At 40.7% G+C, this 9,270-nt stretch overlaps 1 long non-coding RNA gene across 3 annotated transcripts in view; it reads right to left on the bottom strand.

The window, feature by feature from the left end:
* Window positions 1-8,716, bottom strand: part of LOC113989356 — a 105,828-nt gene extending 97,112 nt beyond the window's left edge. For 2 of the 3 annotated variants that reach the window (XR_005565565.1, XR_005565566.1), the window contains exon 1: window positions 8,639-8,716. This is a non-coding gene — a long non-coding RNA (uncharacterized LOC113989356). The remainder of the gene's footprint in view (window positions 1-8,638) is intronic. The other variant, XR_005565563.1, reaches the window with a different exon arrangement.
* Between the last annotated feature and the right edge of the window lie 554 nt (window positions 8,717-9,270).

A 9,270-nucleotide genomic window follows, 5' to 3' on the forward strand; every position in this document is an offset into this window, starting at 1 on the left:
GAAATTAAAATGATGGTCCAGCACTAAATGCAGGTCTCATCGGGTTTTTGACACATCTCCTTTTTTCCCTTCAAGTTTGTTCCTCTTTCTGGATGGACAGGTTTGAGGCACTTCCTCGGGGTAAGATGTAAGCAAAGAAAGTCATTAGCAGAAATACAACTGAAAAAGTTGATTGTTCACTTCACTTGGTTTTACTAGTTCTGGTGACTGTGATGAGGGAAACGTATCTGGTACTGGTAGAGTCCCTGTACTAAGAACTTCTTGTGCCTCTGTGTATTTTGGTGGGGGAGGAAGGTGTTTTAATCCCTTGATGTCTAAGAAATGTTTCTCAAACCATTTTTATGAAGGGCTAAAACATCCACAGCTTTACCAGCATCACTTGCAGAAGGAAAAAAACAAACCAATGCTTACTAGATTAATTTCCCGAATCAGTTCTGAGAGGAGCATTACTCCTATTGTACTATGGTCCACAGTGCCCTACGGGAAAAAAAAGACAGGATTGCTCAAATATCAGCACTTGTAGTTACCATTTTCCAGCATTACTACAATCAGATTGTACTTAATATTCTTCAACATTTCTAGAATCAAGAGGAGTTGTTAGGCTGAGATATCCTAAGCTGTTTAGAAGGCTTTCACGCAAATTTCATCAGCATTAACGGAACTAGACCTTCAAGCTTCCTAATTATCTCTGAAAAAAAACCTCATCATAAATTTTAAGAATTGTCTGATAACAAAACCCCATCTGAAAATTAACTCCAAGTAACTGCAGTCTGGAAAGTCACTACTACACACTTCTCAAAGTTCAGTATTCTAGTACTTGTAAGGCAAGCTGCATGAAATTCAAACCATTAGAAAAAATTAAGCCACGAATGGATGAAAAAGATCACAGAGTACTCTCAGAAAAAACAAAGTTTTGCAATGCTACCTGTCAAAAAATTAATTCTTTTCCCTCTACAGTAGTTTATAATGCATTGTTTGGAAGCGAATCATACATTTCATCTCTGAGAACTTGTGTCTAAAAAGTGAGGCAGGAGGTGTTCAGTATTTCCATTTGAGTGTACGATCTGATCATCAGAAATTAAGATCCTTGGAATGTTTTGAAATTCAGATACAATGCAGAATTGTGCAAATAATTAATAAAATCTAACCGTCTTCACTGAGCTACCACAAAGCATTGATAGAAAAATTAAATCTACTTTGTTAAATATAACTAAAATCAACTGCAATGAGGCCTTGCCATTGAGCCAGGGGAAGATCTCCACGTGTACTTTCACAGCTGCAGTTTGCAGCCTCAGCTCCCCCGGTGTCCAAAATGTCAAGTCATCCTTGTCAAAATTTTCCTGCTATTTGTCACAATTACACTCATTTTTACAACTCTGAAGATCACCCGAAGTTCAACTAAAGAAAAGTCTGACTGCTTACCAAGGGGCCTAACTTTTCACTGCCATCTGTTTTGCATCATCACTTGCACAAAAGCAAATCAGAAGAGACAACTGAAGGGAGCTCTCAGGCAAAATTAACATTGCTGCCCTATCTGCCTTCAGTAAGATTAAACATCCTATACTGTAATTTGAACACAACTTTCCTTTACATTTCAAATTCTTAAAATAGTCCATAGGAATGTTCCTTAGATCATGCAAACATGTAAAAATAGAAAATGCAACCTCCCCATTATCACATGTGAAAAGCTGTGCGATTAATTATGAAGGAGCTGGGAAAAGAACTGCTAATCCCTTTCTCAATAATAAATCACATTCAAATTCACACTGGAGGAACCTCAATTCAGAATGCTAATGCATATGTATTTGAAACTACCATAGGCTAATTATTGACATATCTAATATTGTTTAAGGATTATTTCTTCAATTTTTGTATAAAATTTAATTCACTAGATCTATGACTTAATTTTCTTTTCCACAGAAATTCTTAATTTAACTAAAGAAATCTCTTAAGAAGCTAAATTTTGTATTTAAATCTCTGTTTTTAATGAGCTGCACACTGAAGAGTCACACTGCAATCATTTTAATAATAAATGCAAATTCCAATTATAGTACATTCATAAAAATAACTGCAAAATGGTAGAGAAGTATACTTGAGTTTGTTTTTAATAAACAGATTATTGCAACTTATCTTTTATTAGGCATTCCCAAAGTAACTCAAAAAGTACATTAACTCAAACAGTATTATAAACAAAGTAAGACTGAAAAGCAAAGGAGAAACTCATTAGCAAGAAACAAAAACTGTTAACTTTGTATTTTCTTGCTGAATTACCAGGATCACCACCACATACACAGATGACGGATGATCCTGGAAGGAAATTGCCAAATAGCTTAAATTTTCCCATTACTTTTGTCAACAGAAGTACTGGGCTTAATGTTTACACAGACATGTATCAGAAATGTATCTCCACAGCAACTGAAAAAAACGAAGGCATTAAACAGAATGGCTTGACAACAGGAGCTGCTATTTTACAACAACACTACAAAAGAGTGTTTTGGAAAAAGAAAACCAACAAAAACCCATGACAGCACCATGAGTACTGTGAGGCATCAAACTCCCCAACCTCACACGAGCGCCAAACCCACCCTGGTTCTTCACTGCTGGTTCTTCACTTCTTCTGCTTTAAGCAACGCTCTTTATGCTTTTGCCACCCAAGTATCAAACTAAGAGACATAACATGCCAATAACTATAAATGAAGAGGTCCAAACAAAAACAAAAAAAATGGCAGAAGTAAAAAATTGTTTCCTACCTGCAAAAATTTTTTTACATCACCAATAATGTCTCTGAAGATAGGCTGATCTTTTGATACATCAAACCATCCTAATTTTGTAAATTGAGCAATGACTTGAATAAGAGCTTGGATGACAAAAGGAGCCATTTTGGGTTGAAAAGATACATAGCTCAGAATGTAATTTCTTGTAACAAAGCATTTTAAAATCAGCAACACAAGTCTTCTGTAAAGAAAATGAGCTAAATAATTCTAATAGAAACTTAAGCTATGGATTTAAAAAAAAAAGAATTCTTACAGTTAGCACAATAACTGTAAGTTCTGTTAAATCATTAAATCCAGCTGAATGCTTAGTAACACAAAGTACATTACATACATGATCATTACTCTAGGACACATGAAAACAGTTTTTTAATTCAGAGAACTGAATTACTGGCAGGTAAAACACTAATTATTCATTACAATCCCATACACTGGGTATTATTTCACTACATAACAGCAGCTCTCACCGCCAACTCAAAATAAACACAAGTTTTCACAGATAAAAGTCCCTACTGAATGTTCTCAATTTAATATAGAACATCCCATGGAATGGGAAATGCACATTGCAGTTCTGGAAACTCTGCTCTAACTAAAAGGAAGTTAAGCTGTTTCAAAAGTTGTTGAAATGTATAAAATTCAAGTTGATTAAAGTTAATTTTTACCTAAAAGAACACTAAAAACTTTTATCAGAAGCAGCAGGTTCTCAGCCCTGTGTTTCAGGGTACTGCTGTCCACAGAACTGACACAACAGTGCAGATTTTCTAAAAATCCAAACTGAATCATAAGCTTCTTATGCAAAGCCTTTTCACTAATAAAGACCTAACACATACTTGCACATTCTTTTTGGATATAGCAATGGCTTTAACATACATCCTAAAAAGTAAGGAAAACTATGTAGGCTCTTATTCCTGCAAGTCTGAAGCTGCCTTGGCATGACTTTTACAAATATTAAGAGCTGAACATCAGCAACGTGACGTGACTGACTAGCGGGTGTACCAGAAATATCTGCAACTTTTATCCTTTACAAACATGAGCTGAATCTCTTTAGCATCTTATGGAATAAAGACAAAGTCTACTTTGGAAAAATGAGGGTTTTTTTAAAATATGAAGTAATCTGAGCAAAAATATTTATTTTAATTTTGAAAATACAAAATGTTATTTGTGAGTTAATTGCAGAGAAGCGATGGAAGATCTCACAATCACCTTTACGTTCACTCTCACACAATGATCACCTTATGAAAACCAGGCTTGGTAAATTGCGAGTACAACTGAAGGAACAACCAGACTGTGCTTAACGGAGTTTCAGCTCCAACTCATATAATGACATTTTAACAACAAACATTACTCACGAATGTCAATTCTGTGTTCAACAGGCAGTGGGGAGCCCAGCTGACAAGCTTAGGCAGACACGTTACTGCTAGAATCTGCATGTAGGATGTCCACAAAAACACATCAGAAGGTATTATTCAAAAATGAGTGAAATAAAGGCAGGGAAAATACATCAAAACCTGATAAATAATGAATAAATCATTTTGTTAAGTGTACCAAAACTTTATCAAAGGTGTATTTTAGTACCATCTTTGTTTCATTGTAACTAAACATAAATTACAAAACAGTGACAAAAAAGCTGAGACCTGCAACTTTCATCCCTTTTGATGGGATGATATCTGTTTCATAGCAAGAAACGAGAACAAAACGAGAACCACCAGATTATATCACACTGTGTCCCAACACTGCTCTACAGATGACATAATCCCTGATTATAAACCCTCTGAAAGTACTGAAAGCTGAGATCCTTCCTCCTTTTGTGCCTGACATCTCTGGTGCAGGTTATAGTCACTTCCACAAAGACAAAAGGTCTTCCACAAAGAGGTAAAAATCATTTAGATAAAAAAAGAGAAAAGCATTTTGCCTTAATTGTCCTGACCTAGTAGTGGCCCATGACTGAGAAATCTACATGAGCTTCCACGAGCATAATCACCTTCATGGATAACACACCTCCCAGACATTCACCATGCCTTGTTCCCACAGCCGCTGGTGTTGGCTGAGACATTCAGGGCTATCAATAAATTCTGGCAGGACCTTCTCAGCTTGCGTTTGCTGGGCTGGATCAGTTCCTCCAGACAGGTGGTTACAGAGTACTTCTACTTCTGCCAGACTCTTAAGGGAACAACACGACTGAAACTTCCACAAAGACTTTTCAGCCACATAAGATTTCTTTATTTATAATTTTAGATACCATAGCAGAAATATGAACTGTTACCTATGCTCAGCTTTCCACTTGTTTCACAGTTCAATTAGAAAAAATTAGGATGCCTTCTGTGACAAGAAGGCAAAATAACTGAAATTAAACTGCCATTTCTTCTCTTAGCTATCAAAGTATTTTTTACTATGGTTCAATCCATCTGTTTTTCTGAGCCTTCAAATGGGAAGCCCAAAGGAAGATGAAAAGATGGAGAATTGTCAAGTTTGAGCTATGCTACCTGGAAAACTTCTGGCAAATTTATTTTAAAACCAGTAAAACTCATCAAATTACCACATCCAGAAAAAATTAGCTTTGTATGCATCTATTCACGCAAATATCAGTGAAAGATGGGACAATTTAGAAGCTGTAGTAGCAAGACTAGAGCTAAAACTCCTCTCTGCTTAGAAGCTGAAGAAGTTCTCTTTGGTAGAGAAGGTGTGTGTGTGAAACCTCTCCCTCCTGTGTGAGCAGTATGATTTATATCTACTAGTCACTGTCTCACAAGAGAGATGAACCCTTTGAGCACCTTTAGGAACCATTACATAAACAGAAGTTTTAGCATCCATCAGGTTCCCAAAGCCCATGTAACTCTCCTAAAGTGGCCATGTCATTAGAAGGTACCTGGCAAGTACTTCATGATTTGAGTGTGGTCTAGAAAGAAAAGAGAACATATAGTGTTTCACCAATCTCATTTAAAAGTTTGAACCAAAATCCTGTTCACCAGCCCTTCCAAACATATGTTTTGCACTTTAAATAAAAGACTGGATTTCAGCACAATCTATCTCACATTTACTGTTGTTCAAATGTCTTTTAAAATTCCAAGACAGTGTCTTTGGCAACTAAAATACATTTGGTTTTGTCAATCAAAGCATGTAATTTCCTTGAGACATTAAAAAAAGATCATCGTCTTTTCCTCATTTTTGTTGTGCACAGGTAGCCCCTGGATTTGATCTGCACCTTCTGCATTTCAGTAATGATGGTATTTTAGGAGTCCCTGATTTTCAATCAAAAAGTAGCCATGTACTTGTTCCTTTGGAGAAGTTTTAAGAAACAGGATATTTGCTCCTAGAGTGAACAGATCGAGTACCTCAAATGCTGAGCTCAACAGAGACCTCTTTTGCTTTTGTTTTTCCCTCTCCTACACTGAGAGAGAGTAAAGGAAAAATAAGAAACAGGTAACAATCCCAATAATGCAATTTTAAATGAGGCAAGATCCATACCAATTGAAGCTCATTAAGGCTCATAAAATGCAAGCATATACATTACGGAAAATACAACACAAACCCCACACAACTGGGGCAAAACTTGCAAATAAGGACATCTAGCAAAGACAGTACATAACTACAGACATAACTACAATGCATCGTTCCATGACGGAACAAGCCCAATACAAACTAAGAAGCACGAAACAAACTATCGTGTCATAGTCGGCAAAAGTTAAAGACCCTCTTATATTTGATTAGAAATTTGACTTTCAAGTCTGGACAAATTTGGCAACAAGTTTGAGAAAGTACAGAATAAAACTTTCAGCCCAATCACCAAGGTCTAAATCACCTCTACGATAACTGACATTAAAATAGCAAATTATTTATAAGCTGGCTAAACAATCATTTATACACAAAGAATTGACAGTGGATTCACTGTGCACTTTAATGCACAGTGTTAATATGTTCAGGTTACACCAAAATGTAGAAATTTAGGCTAAGGATCACTTCTTGTTGACAAGTTAGAATTATGAAGGACAGTTAAAAAAAGTAAGGCCTGAACAAACACTAGATAATGATATTCAAAGAACAGCTGGTTTATTGGATATTGAGACTGATGACATGCAGCTCTTTGAAATGCTTTATTTGGACATGTTTGTTCTCAGGAGAATGTTATGACAAAGGTTCTTATTGACAGGCTGGAGGCATGGCCACAAAGTGCTCAGAATTCTCAGACTGCCAGTGAACTTGTTAGATGTTCTCTGGGTAACATTTAAGTGTGGTACTGAGGAAATGTGCTGCTTTTCCTTGATTCTGATAGCAAAACCAAAAAATACGACTTGAAATCAGCAAATACAACCATCTTGTGTGTGATGGCAACTCGGCTGAGCAACAGAGGTATTATTTAACTTTATTAAGAAAAAAGTAATCGGAGAAAACAATGAGTAGTCAAAAACAAGCTCTCTCTAGATTAGATAGGTATTTTCTCTAAGGAAACACAAGACTGTCACAATACCTTCTTTAATATGAGATAACAATGCCTTCAGATACCTCACTTACTCAAACCCTGATCAAGAGCTGAAAGGTGATTCCTGAGAAAACAACTGTGTCAGTGGGACAATCCAGCTACCAGATGCTGGCTGCTTTAAGTGAGATGGGAGTAGAAACAGACCCGAATAAGAAATGGCGTTTTTGATCACAAAGAACTGGAACTTTTTCCAAGAAACAGATTCACATCCTAATAGAAAACGTTAGATACTATGATTTCCCACCCCCCCCGGTTGTCACGTTTTCATAACACTCATGAATATGCTGAATAAAGTTCTCTGGATACTTCTAGTCCTACCTCTCCAGCTCCCCGACGTCCCTGGCAACTCTCCTGTGAAAGAACCAAGGGCCAGAAATGCTGGGGGCCTGTCCCCGTAGAAACCCCCAGGCAGCCCACGAGCCAAGCAAACTGGCAGGAAACCAGGCAGGCTCCTAATCGAAGTTTTGCTGACACTAACAAATTCCCTCAGATGTTTTGATTTTAATCAGAATTTGCTGACTGAAAACACTCTATGAAGAAAGTTCCACCAGGTTTATGCAAGAGCAACATGATGCACGTAACTGAATTGCCAGTTTAAAAAAAAAAAAAAAAAAAAAAAAAAAAAAAAAGAAAAAAAGAAAAAAAAGGATATTTTAGTGGTCCTTTTATGTGACGTGCCTGGTACCCAAGTATTTAAATAAATGCCTAAAATGGCCTCTCTAACAGTGTCAGAGCCTGCTGCCACCAGTGCAGTGAAGCCGCGAGAGATGACGGCACACGCCTGACACCGCGGTGTCTCCCGAGGCCCCTTCCCGCTTCCCCTTTCCTTCCTCCCTTGTTTGAGGGCAGTTTCAGTGGCTGGTGTTCGTCTCGGACAAGTCCCGGAGCGCGGCTGCCTCTGGTTTTCAGCGAAGAAGTGGCGGAGGAGCCCAGCGCCGCCTTCAGAGCGCGGTGGCACCGGGGAGCAGGTGCGGCTGTTTCAGCGCCGCGGAGCCGCCGTAACCCGATAGCGGCTCCCGGGGAGCGCACGGCGGGGCGATGGCAGCACGAACCCGCCCGCCGGTACCGGCTCCGTACGGCGTGTCCCGCTGCCGACAGCCCAGCCGGGACCGCCGCGGCTCCGCGGGCAGGGCGGCTCTGGGCACCTGTCGCCCCGCTGCCAGGTCGGCGCTCCGCATCCTACGGCTCCTGCTCCGCTCGGCCACCGGGCCGCAGCCGCCCCGCACCACCTGAGGGCTCCACCGCGTACCTCAGGAGCCCCCTCCCGCCCCGAGCTCCCGGCTCGTCCCCCAGGGCAGCCCCACGGCGGCCTCGGCCCCGCACAGCCCGGCGCGCTCCAACGACCAGGCGAGGTCCCGCCGGCCTCACCGCTCTGCCGGGGCGCACCGACCTGGACACGCAGCGCCATCTTCCCGAGCGACGCCGGGAGCAGGCGACGGGCCCAGCGGGGACAGGAGCAGCGCCGGGGCCGGCCGGCTATGCGGGGCGGGGAGCGGGGCGGGAGCGGGGCGGGGAGCGGGGCGGAGAGCGGGGCGGGGGCCGGGCCGGGGCCGCCTCACACGGGCGCGCCATTTTGTCCGTGCAGGTCGAGGTCCTGTGGCGGGTTCGGCTTTGTGCTCGTCCCGCGGGGTCCCGGTAGCCGAACGGAGCCGTGGATTTCAGTAGTCACCGCACCGAAGTGCTGCCGTACACCTTCATTTGGCTTTGCGCGGTGCAGATTAACGCACAATTTCCAAAGAATTTACTCTCAGACTGTGAGAGATTATAAGGATATTCTCGTTTTACAACAGCAGTTCACAAGTTGCATGGGAGTAATTCAATGTAGCATGAATTTCTTATATTTATATACAAATAGTCAATACATGGGCCAAGCCATCATGGTGTTGCTCCGTCTGTACTGAAAAGATGCAAACCGATGCCTGTGCTGCTGAGGCAGGTTTTGGACCAGCACAGCAGCCGGGAGTTGGATTCTGCTGTGGAAAGTGCAGTAAGTGTTCTGAGAGTAGAAAAACACGGAACGCT

This window comes from Pipra filicauda, unplaced genomic scaffold (assembly GCF_003945595.2).
Source record: "Pipra filicauda isolate LSUMZ 115617 unplaced genomic scaffold, ASM394559v2 scaffold498_size1627759_pilon, whole genome shotgun sequence".
Taxonomy (NCBI): domain Eukaryota; kingdom Metazoa; phylum Chordata; class Aves; order Passeriformes; family Pipridae; genus Pipra; species Pipra filicauda.